Source organism: Oncorhynchus tshawytscha, linkage group LG06, assembly GCF_018296145.1.
Source record: "Oncorhynchus tshawytscha isolate Ot180627B linkage group LG06, Otsh_v2.0, whole genome shotgun sequence".
In the NCBI taxonomy this organism is placed as follows: Eukaryota; Metazoa; Chordata; class Actinopteri; order Salmoniformes; family Salmonidae; genus Oncorhynchus; species Oncorhynchus tshawytscha.
This window is the reverse complement of record NC_056434.1, coordinates 42498936-42524862: the sequence shown is the minus strand read 5'-3', so window position 1 is coordinate 42524862 and position 25927 is coordinate 42498936. Positions and strand designations below refer to the sequence as shown.

General features: G+C 42.5%; 1 protein-coding gene across 3 annotated transcripts in view; it reads left to right on the top strand.

Moving 5' to 3' along the window:
• tspan9a (tetraspanin 9a) overlaps positions 1-25927 on the top strand; it is a 281777-nt gene that overhangs the window by 152540 nt on the left and 103310 nt on the right. The window contains exon 1 of one of the 3 annotated variants that reach the window (XM_042323281.1): positions 24850-24939. The exons of the other annotated variants lie outside the window; for them this stretch is intronic. The gene's annotated coding sequence lies outside the window, so the exon portion shown is untranslated. Of the gene's footprint in view, positions 1-24849; positions 24940-25927 lie in introns of those variants that run through there. 3 annotated transcript variants of the gene reach the window in all.

Below are 25927 nucleotides of genomic sequence, written 5' to 3'. Positions count from 1 at the left end.
AGAGGAGAGATTGACTTTATCACTAACTGTATTTGTGAGATGTATTGACATGTTGAAAGCACCGAGCTGTCTGTTTAAACGACTAGCACACAGCTCAGACACTATACATACCTCACAAGACATCCCACCAGAGGTCTCTTCACAGTCCCCAAGGCCAGAACAGACTATGGGAGGTGCACAGTACTCCTGTCACGGTTCATGAATCCACTGCCTCCCTCTCTCTCTCTCTCTCTCTCTCTCCCGTGTTTGTGTGGGTGTGGTTCCCAATCTCGGCCTGATTGTCTGTGCCAGCTGGAATCACTTATCTTCCCTTTATATGTTCTGTAACCAGTGTTTCTGTTGTCAGATCGTTGTTACTTCTCTGAGGTTGTGTCGTGTGTCCGTGCTCATCTCTCACCGCCCTTGTGTGGATTATCTGCTGTGCAAAAACCCATCCGGACACACTCCCCTGGATTTCTCAGCACGCTATCATCGGAAGATGCGCCCTAGTCCCTGGGTCGGATTCCGTCTGAGTACAGTCTGTCTGTCCTGTTGCTGCTGTAAACTGTATTCATTAAACCATCGTTGCTTGCATCTTGCATCCGCCTCTGTATTGTCACAACTCCATAGACCCATGACTACATGGAACTATATTCCACATCAGGTAACTGATGCAGGCAGTAGAATCAGATTTGAAAAAAAACTGATAAAAATACACCTGATGGAACAGCGGGGACTGTGAAGCAACACAAACATAAGCACAGACACATTCTTACACAGACATTATAACATACCTACTATACACATGCTTACACATGGATTTTGTGTTGTAGATATGTGGTAGTGGAGTTTTGGTCTGAGGGCAAACACTTAGTGTGTTGTGAGTTCTGTAATGAATGTATTGTAATGTTTTTAAAATTGTATAACTGCCTTAATTTTGCTGGACCCCAGGAAGAGTAGCTGCTGCCTTAGCAAAAAATACAAACACACACACAGGCTGTTGATTGCTGGCCATATTGAAAGGAGGTGCTGCCCAGCTGGGTCTGAGATCTTTCCCACTGGACTACCACGTCACAACCAAATGACCTGGATTGCAGTTGAGAATTACATTCAAAATACAAAGTGCTCAATGCTGTTCGAGGTTCTGCACAGATTATTATAGCAATTGTGAAGATCTCCACAGACATGCAATCTTTGCATGCTATCTTGAATATGCATACTTTCTAGGATTACATAAGAAGTTGTTCTTTCAGCTTTTTTTATTGATTGTATGTTAAAGAAAATTGCTTTTTTTAAGTGCAATTAAAATTGGATTAGATTAGATTTAGTCCTATTCTTTAACTTAGATTTTTGGTTGAGGTGAACATGTGAATATGACATATCAATTATTAACTAGAAGATTATATTTGAAATCAAACAAAGCGTGAAACCCTAGGCCTACACTACTCTTTCCATGACACAGACTGACCAGGCGAACGCTATGATCCCTTATTGATGTCACTTGTTAAATCCACTTCAATCCGCGTAGATGAAGGTGAGGAGACGGGTTAAACTATTTTTTAAAATATTTTAGGCCTTGAGACAATTGGAGACATGGATTGTGTAGGTGTGTAATTCAGAGGGTGAATGGGCAAGGCAAACGATTTAAGTACTTTTGAATGGGGTATGGTAGTAGGTGCCAGGCACATGGGTTTGTGTCAAGAACTGCAATACTGCTGGGTTTTTCACACTCAACAGTTTCCTGTGTTTATCAAGAATGGTCCACCACCCAAAGGACACCTAGCCAACTCAACACAACTGTGGGAAGCATTGGAGTCAACATTGCCCAGCATCAAGGAAAAGGTTGGCTACTTTGAAGAATCTAAAATATAAAATGTGTGGGAAGCATTTGAGTCAACATTGCCCAGCATCAAGGCAAAGGGTGGCTACTTTGAAGAATCTCAAATATAAAATAAATGTTGATTTGTTTAACACTTTTTGGGTTACTACATGATTCCATATGTGCTATTTCATAGTTTTGATGTCTTCACTATTATTCTATGATGTAGAAAGTAGTAAAACTAAAGAGAAACCCTTGAATGAGTAGTTTGTGCCCAGTGGGTGGGCTCTACCGGGGGACCTTCTCTGTGTGTTTACAGCGGGCGGGCATCAGTGCCAGTGGGTGGTTGGAAAGGAGAGAGGAGGCAGGCTTTGTACCTCTCAGATTGTTCATAGAGATAGGGCTGGCTGGACCTGCTGGGTCCTTCTCTATGATCAGTATGACAGTATGAGTCAAATCAAATCAAATCAAATTTTATTTGTCACATACACATGGTTAGCAGATGTTAATGCGAGTGTAGCGAAATGCTTGTGCTTCTAGTTCCGACAATGCAGTAATAACGAACAAGTAATCTAACTAACAATTCCAAAAAAAAAACTACTGTCTTATACACAGTGTAAGGGGATAAAGAATATGTACATAAGGATATATGAATGAGTGATGGTACAGAGCAGCATAGGCAAGATACAGTAGATGATATCGAGTACAGTATATACATATGAGATGAGTATGTAAACCAAGTGGCATAGTTAAAGTGGCTAGTGATACATGTATTACATAAGGATGCAGTCGATGATATAGAATACAGTATCTACGTATGCATATGAGATGAATAATGTAGGGTAAGTAACATTATATAAGGTAGCATTGTTTAAAGTGGCTAGTGATATATTTACATCATTTCCCATCAATTCCCATTATTAAAGTGGCTGGAGTAGAGTCAGTGTCATTGACAGTGTGTTGGCAGTAGCCACTCAATGTTAGTGGTGGCTGTTTAACAGTCTGATGGCCTTGAGATAGAAGCTGTTTTTCAGTCTCTCGGTCCCAGCTTTGATGCACCTGTACTGACCTCGCCTTCTGGATGACAGCGGGGTGAACAGGCAGTGGCTCGGGTGGTTGATGTCCTTGATGATCTTTATGGCCTTCCTGTAGCATCGGGTGGTGTAGGTGTCCTGGAGGGCAGGTAGTTTGCCCCCGGTGATGCGTTGTGCAGACCTCACTACCCTCTGGAGAGCCTTACGGTTGAGGGCGGTGCAGTTGCCATACCAGGCGGTGATACAGCCCGCCAGGATGATCTCGATTGTGCATCTGTAGAAGTTTGTGAGTGCTTTTGATGACAAGCCGAATTTCTTCAGCCTCCTGAGGTTGAAGAGGCGCTGCTGCGCCTTCCTCACGATGCTGTCTGTGTGAGTGGACCAATTCAGTTTGTCTGTGATGTGTATGCCGAGGAACTTAAAACTTGCTACCCTCTCCACTACTGTTCCATCGATGTGGATGGGGGTGTTCCCTCTGCTGTTTCCTGAAGTCCACAATCATCTCCTTAGTTTTGTTGACGTTGAGTGTGAGGTTATTTTCCTGACACCACACTCCGAGGGCCCTCACCTCCTCCCTGTAGGCCGTCTCGTCGTTGTTGGTAATCAAGCCTACCACTGTTGTGTCGTCCGCAAACTTGATGATTGAGTTGAGGCGTGCATGGCCACGCAGTCGTGGGTGAACAGGGAGTACAGGAGAGGGCTCAGAACGCACCCTTGTGGGGCCCCAGTGTTGAGGATCAGCGGGGAGGAGATGTTGTTGCCTACCCTCACCACCTGGGGGCCCCGTCAGGAAGTCCAGAACCCAGTTGCACAGGGCGGGGTCGAGACCCAGGGTCTCGAGCTTGATGACGAGCTTGGAGGGTACTATGGTGTTGAATGCCGAGCTGTAGTCGATGAACAGCATTCTCACATAGGTATTCCTCTTGTCCAGATGGGTTAGGGCAGTGTGCAGTGTGGTTGAGATTGCATCGTCTGTGGACCTATTTGGGCGGTAAGCAAATTGGAGTGGGTCTAGGGTGTCAGGTAGGGTGGAGGTGATATGGTCCTTGACTAGTCTCTCAAAGCACTTCATGATGACGGATGTGAGTGCTACGGGGCGGTAGTCGTTTAGCTCAGTTACCTTAGCTTTCTTGGGAACAGGAACAATGGTGGCCCTCTTGAAGCATGTGGGAACAGCAGACTGGTATAGGGATTGATTGAATATGTCCGTAAACACACCGGCCAGCTGGTCTGCGCATGCTCTGAGGGCGTGGCTGGGGATGCCGTCTGGGCCTGCAGCCTTGCTAGGGTTAACACGTTTAAATGTCTTACTCACTTCGGCTGCAGTGAAGGAGAGACCGCATGTTTTCGTTGCAGGCCGTGTCAGTGGCACTGTATTGTCCTCAAAGCGGGCAAAAGTTATTTAGTCTGCCTGGGAGCAAGACATCCTGGTCCGTGACTGGGCTGGGTTTCTTCCTCTAGTCCGTGATTGACTGTAGACCCTGCCACATGCCTCTTGTGTCTGAGCCGTTGAATTGAGATTCTACTTTGTCTCTGTACTGGCGCTTAGCTTGTTTGATAGCCTTGCGGAGGGAATAGCTGCACTGTTTGTATTCAGCCATGTTACCAGACACCTTGCCCTGATTAAAAGCAGTGGTTCGTGCCTTCAGTTTCACACGAATGCTGCCATCAATCCAAGGTTTCTGGTTAGGGAATGTTTTAATCGTTGCTATGGGAACGACATCTTCAACGCACGTTCTAATGAACTCGCACTCTCCCTTCCCCTAGGGGTAGTACTGTACGTGAGCAAACATGTGGTATTTTATTATACGATTATGCTAGCGTGCTAATAGTATGGAGATCAAGAATATCAAACATAAGACAATAAATCAGAGCAGCCAACATCTGGCGGTATTAGAGGAATGAGGAATGTCAGTCTTTGTGGTGTGGCGCAGGAGCACAATGGCTCCTCAGTCATATAGCTGCTGTGGCTTGAATCCATCATCTCCTCTGAAACGTCCTCCAGTAGCGATAGACAGCGCTGAGCAGAATAAATAGACGGACGCATGTTCTCTCCATGTTCCATCACCCCCCCCTCTCTCTCTCGACACAGCAGCACGTCGACACGCCTTGCTATGTTTGCATTGCAGGAGACAGCCCCTGAAATATTGATGTGATTCATCTGACCTCTCAGCGCTGTGTCAGCAGGTTGGAATCTTGTATCTACTACCCTGGTCCGCTTGGTTTTATTGACTAATGCTCATGTATAAGGCACTCCACATACTGTTCCAGACGTGGTATCACCAGCTGTTTCCCACTGTAGGAGCCCCATACTAAACCCAAGTGACCTCTCTGCAGAGTCTGACCCCTTAATCCTGAACTATGGACAGACAGAGAGCCTAACACCACAGATCTATGGGTCTGTAGGATTTTCCATAGACTCCATTAGAGTCTGAGCCTAACTGGAAAACCACAGAGGGATCTGTAGCGCCCCTTTTCTCTTGTCTTCCACCAGGTTAATAAAGGATCTGACCCAGGACACCGATTAAGTTTAGTTGGTAATCTCCTTTCAGCGAGATGGCGGTGCAGAATGCCTCATGAGAAATCGCAATATTCATGATCTGTAAAACGGACTAAATAGTAGCACACTGATCCATTTACTCGTGGGCAATAACATTCAAGCTGGTAATAACCCCCCCAAAAAACATATAAGGCCAGATAAGTTTATTGATAAGTATTACGAACGCAGTCGAGGTCAAAACATGTCAGAGAGGAACCAGGGAACAAATGGAGTACCAAACTCCAAGAAAAAACTACGAGAACTACGATGATTATGCTTTTCAAGGTAAGAGTGGAAACCGACCTGCTAAAGTCAATAAATAATAAATTGGGTGTACTTGAACTTGTCAGTAAGGAAATAAAGGAGATAAAGGCGAACCTCGAAATGAGTGACGGAAAAGCTGCGACAATGGAGAAAGAAACAAACAACCTAAAAGGTACATTCAATACTATTGAAACGGACGTTAATTAACTTAAAAAGGAGAACATGTTTCCGAGAGAAGCCTTCCTCGGAATACAGACTAGATCCAAGCGAGAAAATCTGGTACTTAAATGGTATAAAAGAAAATGAGGGTGAAGAGCTTGAAAGCGCGGTGAAAGAATTCCTCCTTAAAGTGCTACAGATTCCACGCGATACTGTCAACAAAATCAAATTTGAACGTGTACAGCGTTTCGGACAGGGAGGACAGCAATACGAGTGCCCAATCATGGCCAAATTTGCATTCTTTGAAGATAAAATAATGTAAAAAGCCTGGGCAAAAGACTCGCTGGCACAAAAATAGGAATTAATGATCCGTTCCCGAAGGAAATTGCAGAACAGGGCCAAAGTTCTTTACCCACTCTTCAAGGTGAATAGACTTACAGGGAAACGTGTAGCTCTTGTAGGCGATAAACTGTACACTGATAATCAAGTGTTCGGAGACACCAAGACTACTCCATGGCTATTCTAAATAATACAAAGTTCCCATAGAGGTGTCAAATAATGGAACACCCAATACTATCCATGGTAGGGGTTGTAAATAACAAAAACTGGAAAACGATCAAATACAACAATTGATAAAGAAATCAACTACAAATACACTATACCATTCAAGATAGGGAATGTTGTAAAATATATTGTTAACTTACTATTCCTAGTATTTATAAATAGATAAAAGGCAGCATTAGAAGAAAGGATCATTATTGAAATAATACATCTTCATATATAAGGAACTGGAACACAAAAGTACTTAAATGCCCGAAAGTAGGTAGGAATCAACATGGTAGGGATAAAATCGCAGCTAACAGAGGACACAGTCAAAGTAAGTCAAAGTATGTGGGTATGTGTGGGTGTAATGTGATGGAAGGTGGGGTGTGTGTTTCTGTGTTTGGAAAAGTCTGGAGTTAAGTAAGTGAAAAAGGAAAATGGTTGCAAATGCCAGAGCCCATGTGTGTCTGCGAGCAGATGTTGTGACAGAGAGCACTTTCAATTTTGTGCAGAAATGTGATGTACGTTTTAAAATAGATTACAAATAGAGTTTATTTATTTATTGCCTTATCATGATGGAGCGGTCCCCAACCCTGTACCCTATACAGCCACCTGAGCTACCCACACATCCTTATCTGCTTTATAGGCCTACTGCAAGTAGCCTATATGCAGCCAAGACAGAAAGATAAACGAGGTCAGAGACCCACTAAAGCAGCGCTGCCCACTCAAGAGTCTGAGCCTGCCTGGCAGGGTTGGTCCAACAAAAGCCCCCGGATGGGTGAGTGTAATATTCAAGGAATTTCTTAAAGCTGCTAATGAGAACCTTGATGACTTTAGACTACCGGTCCAAAGTCTTAGAACACCTACTCATTCAAGGGTTTTTCTTGAAAAAAAAACTATTTTCTACATTGTAAAATAATAGTGAAGTCATCAAAACTATGAAATAACACATATGGAATCATGTAGTAACCAAGAACGTGTTATATTTGAGATTCTTCATATAGCCACCGTTTGCCTTGATGACAGCTTTGCACACTCTTGGCATTCTCTCAACCGGCTACATGAGATAGTCACCTGGAATGATATGGTTTTAAATACCTCAATGGACCGTAAAGGTAATCACACTACAAACTATCACCCATATGCACTTAAGGAAATCACAAATATCATTTAACTAGTGGATATATGGAGGCTTAAATATCCTGACAGTGAGATATACATGCCGTAGGCTCCATCAAGCTAGTTGTCTTGACTACTTTCTTATGTCATTCTCTCTGGCACCAAAAGTTTAAAAAGTGTTGATAGGGGACAGAATGCGGTCGGACCATCAAATAATTGGCATATACATTACTCTTACAGATTTTCCACGTATGCACGCCTATTGGATTACAACTTGTTTTTCAACAGGACAAAATAATTGATAACTGACCTTTTCCTACTTAACATAGGTACAGCAGATCCCCTTATTGTATGGGCCACTTTTAAATATGCCTTTAGAGGCCATGCAATGCAATACTCATCTTTAAAACAAAAGCAATTTAATTCAAAGAATGCATATTAAGAGAGGAAATAGAGGGACTAACACAGTGGCAATCAAAACAGTACCATAGAGGCACAGAATACGTTAGAGGAAAAACTCAAATAAATGGAGGAACGTATTCAAGAAATATCAGGTGTACTGAGAAGGGAGGGTTAAAGCTCCCTAACATGAAATTGTATCAAGAAGCCTTTGTCGCTTCCCAATTAAGGTCTCTCTTTGTTGTGAACTCGACTAGGCCAATCTGGGTGGACATGGAAGAGGAACTTAATGCCCCATTTGAGGGAATCAGATTATTTGAGTCAACAAAAGGTGGGACCCCAGAATCCAATAATGTCCCATACTAAAAATATATGGAGACAGAGAAGAGATAGAAAGATCTTCACCTTTCTTGATAAGCTATGCTTCATTATGGAACAACCCTGAATTGAAAATAGGGGGACACATGGTCAGGGACACATGGTCAAGGTCAAAATCCCAGTACATTCCGATATAAGCGTTTTGATAGAAATCCTATACAAATGACCACATGCCACATGGCTTATATATTGCCACCGTATAGGTTCATTTAATGGAACTTGTAAGGGCCTAAAGGCTGTATGGGAAAAGACCTGGAGGGAACATTTGGAGAGGAGGAATGTAATGTAATAGTACAACAGATGCTCCTCCCTATGAGAGATGCCCGGTCCAAGCTGATTGAATTTATAGTGTTCAATGGGATTTATTGGACTCCTCTGAGGTAGAACAGAATAGGTTTGATAGAATCCAGTCTATGCTGGAGATGTGGCGTGGTGGGGTGCGGGAGGGTGGGGAGTCTGGGTGCTTTCAGGGTGCTCTGTGTATTCATGTCTGTCAAGTTATTGTTTAATGCCAAATATAATTCAATTGCATTGTTGTTATATCGTAAAAGGAAACAATAAAAACTACGTATCATTAAAAATAATAATAATAATAAATAAATAAATGAAAGATAAAGCAATCTGGATGGAATATGGGGGGGGAAATAAAAAATCTATCTTCAACATGGAAATGCTACCAAAAATAAATGACTAAAACTTGTTACAAATGACAGAGTCACCCATGATTCACCAAACTATATTTTGAAAGAGGAAGCAAAGTACTTTAAGCATATATTTTTGTTCCAGTCTCCATCTCCACTAACTGAAGATAATTGTAAGAATTATTTTCCTATTAATAATGTCAAATTAACAGCTGTACAGAAAGACTCACTTGAAAGCCAAATTGCAGAGGAGGAACTTATTTATGCCATAAACCCTTTAAGTCCGGGAAAACTCCAGGGCTGGATGGTACAGTGGAGGTATACCGAACCTTTTTTGATGTACTCAGAAGACCGTTATTAGCATGTTTTAACTAGAGGTCCACCGATTAATCGGAATGGCCGATTAATTAGGGCCGATTTCACAATTTTTTAAATTTGTATTTTTTAATCTTTATTTAACTAGGCAAGTCAGTTAAGAACACATTCTTATTTTCAATGACGGCCTAGGAATGTTGGGTTAACTGCCTCATTGAGGGCCAGAAAGAGATTTGCACCTTATCAGCTCGGGGGTCCAATCTTGCAACCTTACAGTTAACTAGTCCAACGCAATAATGACCTGCCTCTCTCTCTTACAACCAACCAAATTATGACAAGTGTAGAATATTATGTATTGGATCACACACAAAAAATACTTTGACATTACCGTGTAGTTTATCAATAAAATGGTCTGACGGTGAATGTGGAAAGGAAAATACCTGGCTATTTGTGGGAAAAATCACCCTGATTAACTCTTTAGTCATATCCCAGTTTACCTATTGTCACGACCTGGCTCGAAGTCCGTAACAAAAAGGGAGACAATGTGGAGGTGAGGAATAACAAAAATATATTTATTAACTGAAGTAACCTAAATACAATTAACAATGGTGTGTGTAGTCAGTCATCCATAGTGTAAGTGAGTGGTTGCGTGCATAAATGTGATAATGAGGGGTGTTGAAAGGTGCCAACGCAAACAAACAAAATGGCCACAAAAATGCCACGACCAAAATCCAACAGTGAGTCTGCATGGAGAGAGTCTCCTCAATGAATGGGTAAAAGGTGTATTTATTTCGGGACACACCCGAACCCCCGTGTGTCACATTTGATCTACCCCCTAAAAAAATAAAATACAATAAAAATCGGACCCAGAGTCGAACGACCTCTCTCTCTCTCTCTCTCTCTCTCTCTCTCTCTCCCATCCTAGCAAAAGCCCAGGGTGTATATATTTCTATCCCTATCCCCTGTCGTGTCCTGTAACCTGTTTCCACAAACACAGAGGAGTATGAGTACGTGCCTTATTGCCTGTGTGGCGCCACAGGAATACTGCTCACAGAGGGAGCCGGACTGACAGACTGCTGATATAATCACGCACTGTGCTGCCAGAGCCCTACATACTGTAGGTGTTGGTTGTGGCTGCAGAGCATCCACAGGTTTTTAGGAAACATGAATAAAACAGGGATGAAAGTATGTGCCCAGAGATAGGATTCCATTACGGGTGGCTCCATACGGTGAGGCCAGGGGCCCGTAAACCACATCCCCTTTTATCCGTCTCTCTTCCCCCTACTTCACCAAAAGCCCCACATATTACCCATCTATTCTCCTACCAGTCTAGGACCAGTAACTTAACCCCCTGTCACTAACTATAGTAGAGGAAGTGTTTATTTCGGTCGCTGATTTCCGATGTGTGTTTTATAAGATTTGTGTAAGTGTCCAGACGGCAGGGCACCCACCATGGCAAGTGTAACTGATAATGACCGTTAAAAAGAGCCCCCGTATCTTAAAGCTAAAAAAAAAACAGACTGCAGATTAAAACTTTGCATCTCACAGCAATTTTGCAGGTAACTTTCTGCAGTGTGCAGTCACTGTGTGTAAAAAAATACTATAGTGGTAAGAAATACAACCACTGTAGTATTTATTATCTTTAAAAAACTGTAGTGTTTTGCAGACATTTCTGTAGTATTTACTACAGTGGTTTTTGTGGATAACACTGTAGTATTTATGATAGTATTCTACAGTATACTACAAAACTCTATACTAAATTCTACATGTGATCGAGAGATACTACAGTGTGGGGCGGCAGGTAGCCTGGTGGGCAGGAGCTTTGGGCCAGTAACCGAAAGGTTGCAGGATTGAATCCCCGAGCTAACAAGGTAAAAATATGTTGTTCTGCCCCTGAGCAAGGCAGTTAACCCACTGTTCCCTGGGCGCCGATGACATGGATGTCAATTAAGGCAGCAGCCCCCCACACCTCTCTCAATCAGAGGGGTTAAATGCGGAAGACACATTTCAGTTGAATGCATTCAGTTGTACAACTGACTAGGTATCTCTCTTTCCCTTAGTATAGTTCACTACAGAATTATATACAGTGCATTCAGAAAGTATTTAGACCCCTTAAATGTTCTACATTTTGTTACATTACAGCCTTATTCTAAAATTGATTATATATGTTTTTCCCTCATAAATCTACAAACAGTACCCTATATTGGAATCTTTGCAAATTTTGAAAAACAATCTAAACTGAAATATCACATTTACGTAAGTAGTCATACCCTTTATTTAGTTCTTTATTGAAGCACATTTGGCAGTGATTAGAGCCTCGAGTCTTCTTGGGTACGGTGGTACAAGCTTGTCACACCTGTATTTGGGGAGTTTCTCCCATTCTTCTCTGCAGATCCTCTCAAGTTCTATCAGGTTGGATGAGGAGCGTCACTGCACAGCTATTTTCAGGTCTCTCCAGAGATGCTCGATCGGGTTCGTCCGGGCTCTGGGCCACTCAAGGACATTCAGAGACTTGTTCCGAAGCCACTCCTGCGTTGTCTTGGCTGTGTGCTTAGGGTCGTTGTCCTGTTGGAAGGTGGACCTTCCCCCCATTCTGAGGTCCTGAGCTCTCTGGAAGAAGGTTTTTATCACAGATCTCTCCGTACTTGTCTCCGTTCATCTTTCCCTCAATCCTGACTCGTCTCCCAGTCCCTGATGCTAAAAAAACATCCCCACGGTATGATGCTGCCACCACCATGATGGTGTCAGGTTTCCTCCAGATGTGAAGCTTGGGATTCTGGCAAAGGAGTTCAATCTTGGTTTCATCAGACCAGAGAATCTTGTTTCTCATGGTCTGAGAGTTTTTAGGGGCCTTTTGGACAACTCAAAGCGGGCTGTCCTGTGCCTTTTACTGAGGTGTGGCTTCCGTCTGGCAACTTTACCATAAAGACCTGATTGATGGAGTACTGCAGAGATGGTTGTCCTTCTGCAAGGTTCTCCCATCTCCACGGAGGAACTCTGGAGCTCTGTCAGAGTGACCATCGGGTTCTTGGTCACACGATTGCTCAGTTTGGCCGGAAAGCCAGCTAAAGGAAGAGTCTTTGTGGTTCCAAACTTTTTCCATTTAAGAATGATGGAGGCCACTGTGTTCTTGGGGACCCTCAATTCTGCAGAATTGTTTTGGTACCCTTCCCCAGATATTTGCCTCGATACAATCCTGTCTCACAACTCTATGGAGAATTCCTTCAACCTCATGGCTTGGTTTTTGCTCTGACATGCACTGTCAACTGTGGGACCTTATGTAGACGGGTGTGTGCCTTTCCAAATCATGTCCAATCAATTGAATTTACCACAGGTGGACTCCAATCAAGTTGTAGAAACACCTCAAGGATGATCAATGGAAACCGGATGCACCTGAGCTCAATTTCGAGTCTCATAGCAAAGGGTCTGAATATTTATGTAAATTAGGTATTTATGTTTGGGGTATTGTGTGGAGATTGATGAGGGGGAAAATAATTTAGAACTTAATAAAATAACTTATTTTAGAATAAGGCTGTAACATAACAAACTGTGGAAACTAAGCACTGTAGTATTCTATAGTAAACTGTAGTATGTTTTATGCGGTTAGAGACTTACTGTATGTAGGTTTTCTTGGTTGATTACTTCAATTGTCCTTGGTCCCCAGTTTCTCCAAGACAATGGATTCAACACATTACAGAGAGGAGGCAAAGGGTAGGAAACCCATGACTATCAACATTTATCACAGACAGTAGCTCCCAGGGATATATTTGTATAATCCAACAGCTCAGCAATTTGTGCATTGTTTACCTGAAAATGCTATTTAATTCAAAGGCTTATTTCTCTTTGTTTTGCCCATGTTCCCTTTTTCCTACACTAAAGGGCTTTTTAATATAATTTGTGTGCGTACATGTGTGTTTCTTTGAATTATCCACAGTAAGCTAAATAAAATCCCAAATCTTCAGAATTTGATTTGAATGTATCTCATGTTGAGGATGACTTGATGGCTTCAAGGGGTGTTGTATGTAAGCCATTCAAAGGCTTACAATGAACTTGAATTACCGTACAGACAATAAATTGATGACAGGGTCCTGACTTCAACACTCGGCTGATTTCCCACTGAACTGAAGAAGATACATATTGCTGACGTTCCATTCTTTCATATACCATTATGGGCCTTTGAAATATTACGTTAAGTCTTCCACCGTCCAGAGGACTTAGCTGTTCTGCTCCTTTGATCAACATAATCATGATACCCTGTCACTACCCATATGTATTTTGTTGCCGTTTCGGATGCATGTAAGTTACTGTACAACTCCAGGAATTACATGCAGTTCTATGGTATTTAACATGGTAAACAATATTATGAGTTAAAAGATGGTCCTCTAACTGTTGCCTTTTTGTTGTAGCCTATGTTGTATTTCAATGATGGGGAGTAGTGACCTACAGTATATGTTGTTCAACTAGTAATTTAACTACATTTGGCAGTAGCTTGGTGGTAGTTGAACTAAAATCCAATCTAGGTAGTGTTTTCAGTTGTTAATGACTTTTTTTGTCATGTAGCGTTGTAGCTAACTTCTGGAACTAATGTTACACACTACCTTTCTTGTGGAAAAAGAAAATAAACTTTGGATGAGGTAAGCAATCATTTCCTTTCTATTTTGGCATCAGACCTGCATCATTTTCACTTGAAACATAATTTTTGTACACTGAGTGTACAAAACGTTAACAACACCTTCGTAATATTGAGTTGCAGTGGATTTAACAATTGTCATGAAGTAATTAGTAGCTCAGTTAACTATCTTTTCAGAGTAGCTTCCCCAACACTGTTGTATAGGCTGTTTTCCTTGGCTAAATGCTAAGGAACTAGCCTGTGTTTGTCTGTTTGTGCGGCCCTGCCTGTCCTGTCTTCTCTTAGCTGTTGCAGCTCTGTCTGACGGATGTGCCTGCAGGTCTACTGTTTAGACTGGGGGACTTGGCTTTTCTTGGTGTGTGTGGTCTGTCCGCTCTGTCATCTCTACAGCTTATTCACACTCCGGTTGACAAGAGAGCACAGACATGTGTCTCCCTTCTCCTGTCTCCTGCAGTCATTGGCTCGGAACTAAGAATATATGGCAGAGTCAGGCGGAGTTTTCCATTGTATTACAATAAACAGACCTGAGTATGTTTGTTAAAATGTGTATGAAATTCATGAACACAAACACTGCCTTTTTAAACAACCACAAACAAACCTCTCTCAGATTATGCTCGGTAGCAACTAGAGCAATATGCAGAAATCACTCCGCCATTACCTGGTTGCTAAAATTCTAATACATTAGTTTGCCTAATTTCAGTTTATGTGGCAAAACAAACAATATATAGTGTATAGAATTATTGTACCATCTAAACCGCTGGGAAATACATGTTCAATATTGTATTTTCAGCTGTTTGAAGCTGGTGTACAAAACCAAAAGTAAAAGATGCTAAATCTAAACTTAAGAACGGGAAGTATAGAAATAGCACACATAGAATATATCTACCACCTCTTAGACTTGCTTTCAATGAGAATGACAGATCTGTAATTTGGCAAAAAAGTTACACATTGCAGCTTTAACAACACAACCATAAATTGACACTGATTTCCTGGGACCTGACTGACTGGCACACATTCTAGTTGTGTCTGCTGAGGAGGAGAGCATGGTGTCAGAAATCCCTAATTAGTTCCACCATCCAGACACCTTTATCAACTTTATTGTTGTAAGGGACTCAAAATGTCCGCTATCGTCTTTTTGCCCAATTACCTGGACGCCTGACTTAAAAGGCCAAGACAGAATCGTAAATATCCGATTGTATTGACGTCTGTCTGTCAATTCGATTTGGCCAAGTAGAAAAGAGCTTGTTAGCATACTGACAAGGACGGACAGGATGGTCAGTCTTAGACCACATGTCTATTTATAACCTTTAGCCAGCCGGAATGATAAGCAGGGAGGTGCCAGACACGCTGGAGACTGACTGGTGTCCGACAAATTAGGATGACCCCCAACCCTTTGTTCAGTTTGGACCCTGTGACATTTGAGTTCGTAGAAGTGTGTGGTCCATTTATGCAGTTTTTTCACCTGACAAGTCCTCCATGTTGTCCTTTTTGTACACAGCAGCAGCCTTGGCCCCAGTGTGTATAGAGTGAATAGAGTAACCAAGAAGAATGAGAGCTGAGATAGTGTGGGCAAACATGCCCTTTGTTGTCCTAAAAAAAAAAATCTGTCATTTAGCAGATGCTCTTCAGTCAACCTTATAGTTTTTTACCCCCTTTTTCTCCCAATTTCAATTACGATCTTGCCTCATTGCTGCAACTGCCCAACGGGCTCGGGAGAGGCGAAGGTGGAGTCATGTGTCCCCCGAAAAATGACACGCCGTACCGCGCTCCTTAACACACGTCCGCTTAACCCAGAAGCCAGCTGAGCTAATTTGTTGGAGGAAACACCACTCAACTGACGACCGTAGTCAGCTTGCAGGCACCCAGCCCAACACAAGGAGTTGAGCCAAGAAAAGCCCGCCCGGCCAAACCCTCCCCTAATCCAGATGACGCTGGGCCAATTGTGCGCCGCCCTATGGGACCCGTGGTCACTCCGCCTGACTCTGCCATATATTCTTAGTTCCGAGCCAATGACTACAGGAGACAGGAGAAGGGAGACATATGTTTGTGCTCTCTTGTCAACCGGAGTGTGAATAAGCTGTAGAGATGACAGAGCGGACAGACCACACACACCAAGAAAAGCCAAGTCCCCCAGTCTAAACAGTAGACCTGCAGGCACATCCGTCAGACAGAGCTGCCACAGCTAAGAGAAGACAGGACAGGCAGAGCCGCACAAACAGACAAACACAGGCTAGTTCATTAGCATTTTAAAAATATAGGACAAAACACACATCATGACAAGAGAGACAACACAACACTACATAAAGAGAGACCTAAGATGACAACATAGCATGGCAGCAACACATAACAACAACATGGTAGCAACATGGCAGCAGCACAACATGGATCGCAGCACAAAACAGGGTACACACATTGTTGGGCACAGACAACAGCACAAAGGGCAAGAAGGTAGAGACAACAATACATCACGTAAAGCAGCCACAACTATCAGTAAGAGTGTCCATGATTGAGTCTTTGAATGAAGAGATTGAGATATAACTGTACAGTTTGAGTGTTTGTTGCAGCTCGTTCCAGTCGCTAGCTGCAGAGAACTGAAAAGATGAGCGACCCAGGGATGTGTGTGCTTTGGGGACCTTTAACAGAATGTGACTGGTAGAACGGGTGTTGCATGTGGAGGATGAGGGCTGCAGTAGATATCTCAGATAAAGGGGAGTGAGGCCTAGGAGGGTTTTATAAATAAGCATGTCATGTCTTTAGTATCATTAAAGGTGAAGACTAATTTTATCAAATTAATTCTCTGTCATTATTATTGCATGATTAAACTAATAGTGTACATTTAATTAACTGGGAAGCCGGGAGACCACGGAAAATCTTCAGATTACAAAGTTATAATTTTTCGAATATAACTCTTGAGATATTATTATCTGATCAAATAGTCTTCTATTAATGAATTATTCTTTACCTTATATTAGTCTAATTTCAAACGTCGTAGAATTCTTGGTTAGCCTAAATCATGAGTCATCCATACACCAATTGGCTAAATAATGTATTTACTAACTAACTAAATAATCACAGAAATGCATAACAAACAACAGTAGATATTGGTTACTAACAATGATAGGGATGATCCCCTAGTGGGCTAAACCGGGGTGTGGACTGATAAAGGAGCGGGAAAGCCAAATGGATTCATAATTATATACATCGAAAAGCAAATCCTTCACACATGAACGGCCGCTCATTCGAGAATAATTGCAAGCATATATTTATGCCCGTATGTGATTGTTGTCTTCTCTGTTGGAATCCGGTCTGTCTGCTGGAGAGTTCATCAGAGTCTCTCTGGTTGCATTTCCCCAAAGATCTAGAATAACTATTTTGTGGTTAGAATAGATACTTCAGAGAACCATTCAGAAATGTTCTCATAGAATAGTTGTTTAGGCGGTTGTCGGTACTCGCATCCTAGGTTTACATCATTTCTAGCTGCAGTCTAGTAATTAGTATCTAAGATTTGCTCTTATTCTGTAGGGGTCGATCGTCTCAGAGTTGAACCACTTCCAGCCGTGTAACCAATGACCCATGTGGTATGGTTAGGAATTCAACAACCATTGCAACCTTAGCTTACACCGGGGTTTGCGTGGTCTGATGTGAATTTCCTCAGGAGGGGTTTTTATTTGTAGCAATAGAAAAGGGAGGTACCATGACGCCTGATCATGTCGGTGCTCACGGGGGCGTGGCCACTGACTAGTAAAACCTTACAGGGAATACAATTCTCTCAAATAAAAGATTAACATGACATTACATAATTTCACAAATAGTTTCATCTTTACTCATTCATTTGAAACAAAAATTAGATGCAAACCCCATAATTGAGAAATGTACACATTCAGATATATAGGTATGTGTGTTTCCTGTCCTTCATGAGGTCACCAAATAAAACACACTCAACATAACTGTCCCTTAAGTGTCCACGGACCATTCCCACACTCTCAAAAGTAGACATTTCATTTAATTCTCCAATTTTGAGTATTTAGGAGTTCGGCCAAGTGAAATCTTTTGATCACTCTGTGGTCTCTCTCTCTGCATGACCAAGGGGAGAGAGTCTCCGCCAGGAATTTATGGCCTGAGATAACAGAATCTGGGTGTAGGAGAGAGTGAGAGAGAGGGGGAAGCCACAATCTATACCCAGAAAGGGCCACGTCATGACAAGCATGAACCAGTGTGTCTTGCGACGTGTATACAGAAATTACCAGTTTACAGAAGAGTATAGAGTGCAGTGATGTGTCCTATAAGGAGCATTGGTGGCAAATCTGATGGCCGAATCGTAAAGAACATCTAGCCACTTGAGAGCACCCTCCATAATCTAGCATGGGTAGGATGGTCATCTAAATCAGGGTTAGTTTGGCAGCTGGGGTGAAAGAGGAGCGATTGGGGTGAAAGAGGAGCGATTACAAAGCCTGCAGCTTTGAAATGTGCTGAGGGAAGGACAGTGTACCGCCTAGCCATACTCCCAAGTACTTGTATGAGGTGACTACCTAAAGCTCTAAACCCTCAGAGGTAGTAATCACACCTGTGGGGAGAGGGGCATTGTTCTTACCAACCACATGATCTTTGTTTTGGAGGTGTTCAGAACAAGGTTAAGGGCAGAGAGCTTGTTGGACACTAAGAAAGCTTTGTTGTAGAGTGTTTAACACAAAATCCGGGGAGGGGTCAGTTGAGTATAAGACTGTATCATCTGCATATAAATGGATGAGAGAGCTTCCTACTGCCTCAGCTATGTTGTTTATGTAAATTGAGAAGAGCGTGGGGCCTAGGATCGAGCCTTGGGGTACTCCCTTGGTGACAGGCAGTGGCTGAGACAGCAGATGTTCTGACTCTTTGAGAGAGGTAGTTTGCAAACCAGGCCAAAGACCCCTCAGAGACACCAATACTCCTTAACCAGCCCACAAGAATGGAATGGTCTACCGTATCAAAAGCTATGTATCAAAAGCTATGGCCAAGTCAATAAAAATAGCAGCACAACATTGCTTAGAATCAAGGGCAATGGTGACATCATTGAGGACCTTTATGGTTGCAGTGACACATCCATAACCTGAGCAGAAACTAGATTGCATACCAGAGAAAATACTATAGACATCAAGAAAGCCAGTCAGTTGATAAAGTTTTTCCAACACTTTTGATAAACAGGGCAAAATAGAAATATGCCTATAACAGTTAGGATCAGCTTGATCTCCCCCTTTAAATAAAGGACTAACAGTGGCTGCCTTCCAAGCAATGGGAACTTCCCCAGAGAGGAGAGACAGGTTAACAATGGTCAGAGATGGGCTTGGTGATGATAGGGGCAGCAACTTTAAAGAAGAAATGGTCTAAAGCATCTGACCCAGATGATTTAAGGAGCTCCTTTAGCACCTCGGACTCAGTGACCGCCTGCAGGGAGAAACTTTGTAGTGGAGCAGGGGGAAAAGAGGGAAGAGCATCAGGGCTAGGCACATAAGAAGGGGTGGGAGATGAGGAAATGTTGGATGGGCAAGGAGGCATGACTGTGTCAAATAGGAATCCTGACTTAATGAAGTGGTGATTAAAGAGCTCAGCCATGTGCTTATTGTCAGTAACAACGACATCATCAACATTAAGGGACATGGGCAACTGTGAGGAGGAGGGTTTATTCCCCAGGTCTTTAACCGTTTTCCAGAACTTCTTGGGGTTAGACCCACAGAGAGAGAACTGCTCCTTAAAGTAACTAACTTTGGCCTTCCGGATAGCCTGAGTGCACTTATTTGTCATTTGCCTGAACGAGAGCCAGTCAGCCTGAGTATGCGTGTGCCGGGCCTTTCGCCGAATGCAATTCTTGAGGTGGAGTAACTCTGCAAGAGTCCGGTCAAACCAGGGGCTGAACTTGTTTTTAATTCTCATTTTCTTTATGGGGGCCAGGACATAGATGAGTCCTAATCTATTCACACACTCAGTCCATCATGAGACATTCACAGTTCAACATATGCAGTGGGACGACTGTATAAAATACATTTTAAAAATACTGAGCTAAATTTTATGCTCCAAAAAAATTGAAAATTATATTCTTAATACTAATACAACTGCTCAGAGAAAGAGATTTCTTTGAACACATAATCATTTATTTTTTCTAAAAAAGATAGGGGTCAAAATTATTCCCACCTAAAATGTTTTATGAGACTGAAGAACACCTTGGGAGGGATCTTAGACCATTCCTCCATTTAAAATCTTTTCAGATCCTTGATATCCTTCGGGGGTTCAAGTCCGGGGACCGAGATAGCCATTGCAAAATGTGGATTTTGTGGTCAATTATTATACATTTTTGGGGATTTTGATGTATGCTTGGGGTTATTGTTTAAGTTTCAGCATCCTGGCAGGGGCAACCAGGTTTTTGGCTAAAATGTCCTGTTACTGGGTAAACTTGACCTTAACAAGGGCCGCAGGACAAGTGGAAGCAAAATAGCCCCATAACATCAAAGATCCACCACCATATTTTACAGTATAGGTATGGGTTGATGATCACACTCATCTAATTTGTACATGTGCCAGGGATGCTTGCCGAATGATTAAATGGCTGTCCTCTATCTTATTAGATACTGTTCCACATTAAGAAACTCTTAGAGTCCAGAGTCTTAATCCTGCAGATTAATATTTTCTTTATCATTTCACCCAATAGGTTTAAGAAGAAACCTAAGACGACTTTGCTCTATTGGTCTAATTATTGAAGTGCTTCTTAAATAGAACTAGCCCACCACCCACCACCGTGTTTCTGTTCTGCTGGCGATGGTGCCGTGTTGGCTAGACTACATAAGCTTTACTCCAATAGAGCTCCACACAGATATGCCAGAATCAATGTTGTTTGTTTCATATTTACTCTGCCTGACACAGCCACAGGGCACTTTTACTTAGATTTTATGTTATACTCTTTCATACCATGATATAAAAGCAGTAGTGTTTTGGCTGGAGGAGCCCTGAAAATGAGTATTCTAGGATGGATCTTCCTACTGAACTCCAAGCTCGCTTTCCAGTTTTCCACTTTTAAACATGTATCGAAGGAGCTGCCAAGTTTATTCAGCATCAGAGAAAGTTCAAATGAAGAAACCCTGTGCAACCTTGCTCTTGTCTAATAAAGGACTTCAAGAGCCCCATGCCTTTTGGTTCTCTTCTGTTGAGTCGATGGCGATGAATGCAGCTGGGATCTGTTCACGTGGGAGTAAGAGGACGAACGTGCCCTTGTGTCGGGTGGAGGCATCAGCAGCACACTCACATGCTAGCTAAGGGCCCCCATAGCTCTCTGATAAATGCATGTCCTCCTATGAGGCAGCGGCTACTGACGCACAACGTATTGAATTAATAGTTAAGGGCCTGACGGGCGGTGATCAGACAACACACAGGAGCTGAGCCAACGCTTCTTTAGCTATCTGTGTGGGACCACTTTCATCGTTCTCATCCCACACCAGGCTTACGTGAACAGTGACGCTAACATTAAGGATTATTATTCAAGTTGAATGTGGCATGTAGAATAGTCTGTCACAGACACAGCTGCCCGTGGAGAGAGGAGCACTGCACTCTGAAACAGGAAACTGATTTTAGGTAAACAATTTGATTAAGGCCACCAGAGGAAAGTGGGAAAGCTGGTATCGCAGGTGCAGCAAAATGCTTATATTAGACTCCAACATACCTAAGAATACACAGCAATACACATAAACCCCCCAAATAACAATTATGTAATTAAGAAACATCAGAACGGGCAATGTCAAAGTCCAGAATATATATATATATATATATATATATATATATATACAGTACCAGTCAAAAGTTTGGACACACATACTCATTCAAGGGTTTTTCTTTATTTTTAATATTTTCTACATGGTAGAATAATGGTGAAGACATCAAAACTATGAAATAACACATATGTTATACATTTTAGATTTTAGATTCTTCAAAGTAGCCACCCTATGCCTTGATGACAGCTTTGCACACTCTTGGCATTCTGCAAAGAAACCATTACTACAGGACACCAATAAGAAGAAGAGACTTGCTTGGGTCAAGAAACACAAGCAATGGACATTAGACCGGTGAAAATCTGTCCTTTTGTCTGATGAGTCCAAATGTAAGATTTTTGGTTCCAACCACTGTGTCTTTGTGAGATGCAGAGTAGGTGAACGGAGGATCTCCGCATGTGTGGTTCCCACTGTGAAGCATGGATGAGGAGGTGTGATGGTGTGGGGGTGCTTTGCTGGTGACACTGTCTGTGATTTATTTAGAATTCAAGGCACACTTAACCAGCATGGCTCCCACATCATTCAGCAGCGATACGCCATCCCATCTGGTTTGTGCTTAGTGGGACGATCATTTGTTTTTCAACAGGACAATGACCCAAAACAGACCTCCAGGCTGTGTAAGGGCTATCTGACCAAGAAGGAGAGTGATGGAGTGCTGCATCAGATGACCTGACCTCCACAATCACCCCCGACCTCAACCCATTTGATATGGTTTGGGATGAGTTGGACTGCAGAGTGAAGAAAAAGCAGTTGGAGGTGTACTAGTGGAGGTATTTCAATGCCTATCTTCAAACTCAGTGACTTTTTGCTTGACATCATGGCAAAATCAAAAGAAATCAGCCAAGACCTCAGAAAAGAATTGTACACCTCCACATGTCTGGTTCATCCTTGGGAGCAATTTTCAAATGCCTGAAGGTACCACGTTCATCTGTACAAACAATGGTACGCAAGTATGTCCTCTGGTCTGATGAAACAAAAAACTGTTTGTCCATTATGTAATGTTTGGAGGAAAAATAGGGAGGCTTGCAAGCCGAAGACCACCATCCCATCCGTGAAGCACGGGGGTGGCAGTGTCATGTTGTGGGGGTGCTTTGCTGCAGGAGGGACTGGTGCACTTCACAAAATAGATGGCATCATGAGGGAGGAAAATTATGTGGATATATTGAAGCAACATCTCAAGACATCAGTAAGGAAGTTAAAGCTTGGTCGCAAATGGGTCTTCCAAATGGACAATGACCCCAAGGATACTTCCAAAGTTGTGGCAAAATGGGTTAAGGACAACAAAGTCAAGGTATTGGAGTGACCATCACAAAGCCCTGACCTCAATCCCATAGAAAATGTGTGGGCAGAACTGAAAAAGCGTGTGCCTGAAAAGGAGGCCTACAAACCTGACTCAGTTAAACCAGCTCTGTCAGGAGGAATGAGTCAAAATTCACCGAACATATTGTGGGAAGCTTGTGGAAGGCTACCTGAAACGTTTGACCCAAGTTAAACAATTTAAAGGCAATGCTACCAAATACTAATTGAGTGTATGTAAACTTCTGACCCACTGGGAATGTGATGAAAGAAATAAAAGCTGAAATAAATCATTCTCTCTACTATTATTCTGTTATTTAACATTCTTTAAAATTAAAAATCAAATGTATTTATATAGCCCTTCTTACATCAGCTGATATCTCAAAGTGCTGTACAGAAACCCAGCCTAAAACCCCAAACAGCAAGCAATGCAGGTTTAGAAGCACGGTGGCTAGGAAAAACTCCCTAGAACTCCCTAGAATGGCCAAAATCTAGGAAGAAACCTAGAGAGGAACCAGGCTATGAGGGGTGGCCAGTCCTCTTCTGGCAGTGCCGGGTGGAGATTATAACAGAACATGGCCAAGATGTTCAAATGTTCATAAATGACCAGCATGTCAAATAATAATAATAATCACAGTAATAATGTGGTGATCCTAACTGACCTAAGACAGGGAATTTTTACTTGGATTAAATGACAGAAATTGTGAAAAGCGGAGTTAAATGTATTTGGCTAAGGCGTATGTAAACTTCCGACTTCGACTGTATATTAGTAGAAAAATAAATAATTAAACAACAGTTTTTGCTTTGTCATTATGGGGTATTGTTTGTAGATTGATGAAGAAAATAATCAATTTAATCAATTATACAATAAGGCTGCAACCTTACAAATTGTGGAAAAAGTCAAGGGGTCTGAATACTTTCTGAAGACACTATATGAATATGAAAGATGTGTACATCAGTTGTTATATAGGATGAGCCACTAGAATACAGTATCAGATGACCTGGCCAATCACGCGACCTCAACCCAATTGAGATTGTTTGGGATGAGTTGGACCGCGGAGTGAAGGAAAAGCAGCCAACAAGTGCTCAGCATATGTGGGAACTCCTTCAAGACTGTTGGGAAAGCATTCCTCATGAAGCTGGTTGAGAGAATGACAAGAGTGTGCAAAGCTGTCATCAAGGCAAAGGCTGTCTACTTTGAAGAATCTCAAATGTAAAATGTATTTTGATTTGTTGAACACTTTTTTTGGTTACTACATGATTCCATGTGTGTTATTTCATAGGTTTGATGTCTTCACTATTATTCTACAATGTAGAAAATAGTAAAAATAAAGAAAAACCCATGAAATGAGTGGGTGTGTCCGAACTTTTGACTGATACTGTGCATATGAAGCGGGTAGGTAAAAGAGTATGTGAACATTATTAAAGTGATCAGTGTTCAATGACTGGGTACATAGGACAGCAGTCTCTAAGTTGCAGAGTAGAGTACTGGGTGTTAGCCGGTTAGTAACACAGACTAAGATTCAGGGCAGGATACTGGGTGGGTGCCGGCTAGTGTTGACTATTTTACAGTCTGATGGCCTAGAGATACAAGCTGTTTTTCAGTCTCTCGGTTCCGGCTTTAATGCACCTGTACTGTGTCTGCCTTCTAGATGGTAGTGTGGTTAACAGACTGTGGCTCGGGTGGCTGATTGTGCCTCTGGTGATGCGTTGGGCTGGGTTGCGTACCAAGCAGTGATAAAGCCCGACAGGTTGCTCTCAATGGTGCGCCTCTGGAAGATTGTGAGGGTTTGTCTACCCCGTCGTATAAACACCAGAGAAGTGGATTAGTGTATCTCTGTGTATATAAGGTAGTACTGGGTTTACCTTAAGACCATTCAGCTGAAACTCTGCCCCATCTGTCTCAGAGTTGCAGCCATCACAAGCACTCAACCTCGCCTTGCCGAAAGAGAGGGGGGGGATCATTACCACAGCGCAGAGGTGTGGAGTTAAGACCAGGCTGTTGTCACAAACCCAACCTTGTGAAAGGGCTAGGTAAGTGGGTGTTACGGTGCTGGTATTGCTATTGTTTGTGCAGTAGTTCTCTGAGGGGAGAGAATATGTATCCAAGTAAAGGAAGCGCGAGCGCTGTATCGAAAGGTATCAGATCTTTCATCCCCATCTCGTCAAATCAGCATATGTACACTATAAAGGAAACGTCATCTCTCTCAGTGGGGGTTTGATATCTTATCAGGCTAAATGCATTTTCTCTTTGTTCAAAGATCATTCACATTGAGTCATCTGGGGATTGAATTTCAAACCAGATTAGATAAATATAAGGATGGAGCTCCGTGGAGCTGTAATATGTGTGTGAAACAACTGAGACAGTCTGTGTTTGACCCTTGTCTTCCATAGGATAGCTCTGAGTATCTTTAAGCTACTCTCCCATTTCCATGCTTGAAATGGTGCCATAATTCCAAAGGCAGAACCCCTGCCAATTTATCGGTGCTCCTTACATGGCAGTGAGCAAGCAGGTATTGAGCAACTGACAACTTTGTGACAAGGCTGCAGAGATACAGTACTCCGCAAGTCTGCATGCAGTAATCATCCTTATTATGAGAGCGTTTTGATGTCATTATAGCCAGCTCTTCACAAATATAGGCGCAAACATAAGCGAATAATAAATAGAAGCGTAAATAAAACAGGGCGTGAATATAGCAAGTGTCGTAATGAAATGGAAGGATTGAAGGTTGCATCGGAGAGCACTGGCCAACTCCACTATCTTCATGTGATATGATTCACACTGACAGGAAAAGCCCCTCCCCCCATGCAGATATTAATATGAACCTAGCCCCTCCGCTCACCCTCCTCCGACACGTTTCCCTGGCCTCATGATATTTGAATTAATGAATGGCCTCCTGGACCCCCTGACGCGCAGACAGCACAGATGAAATTGCTGAACTTGTATAGGCAAAGCAGTGCTACGATCAGCTTATTACATGGTCGGAGAGGAGGGGAGGATCCTGGGCTGCCTGCAGCCGCC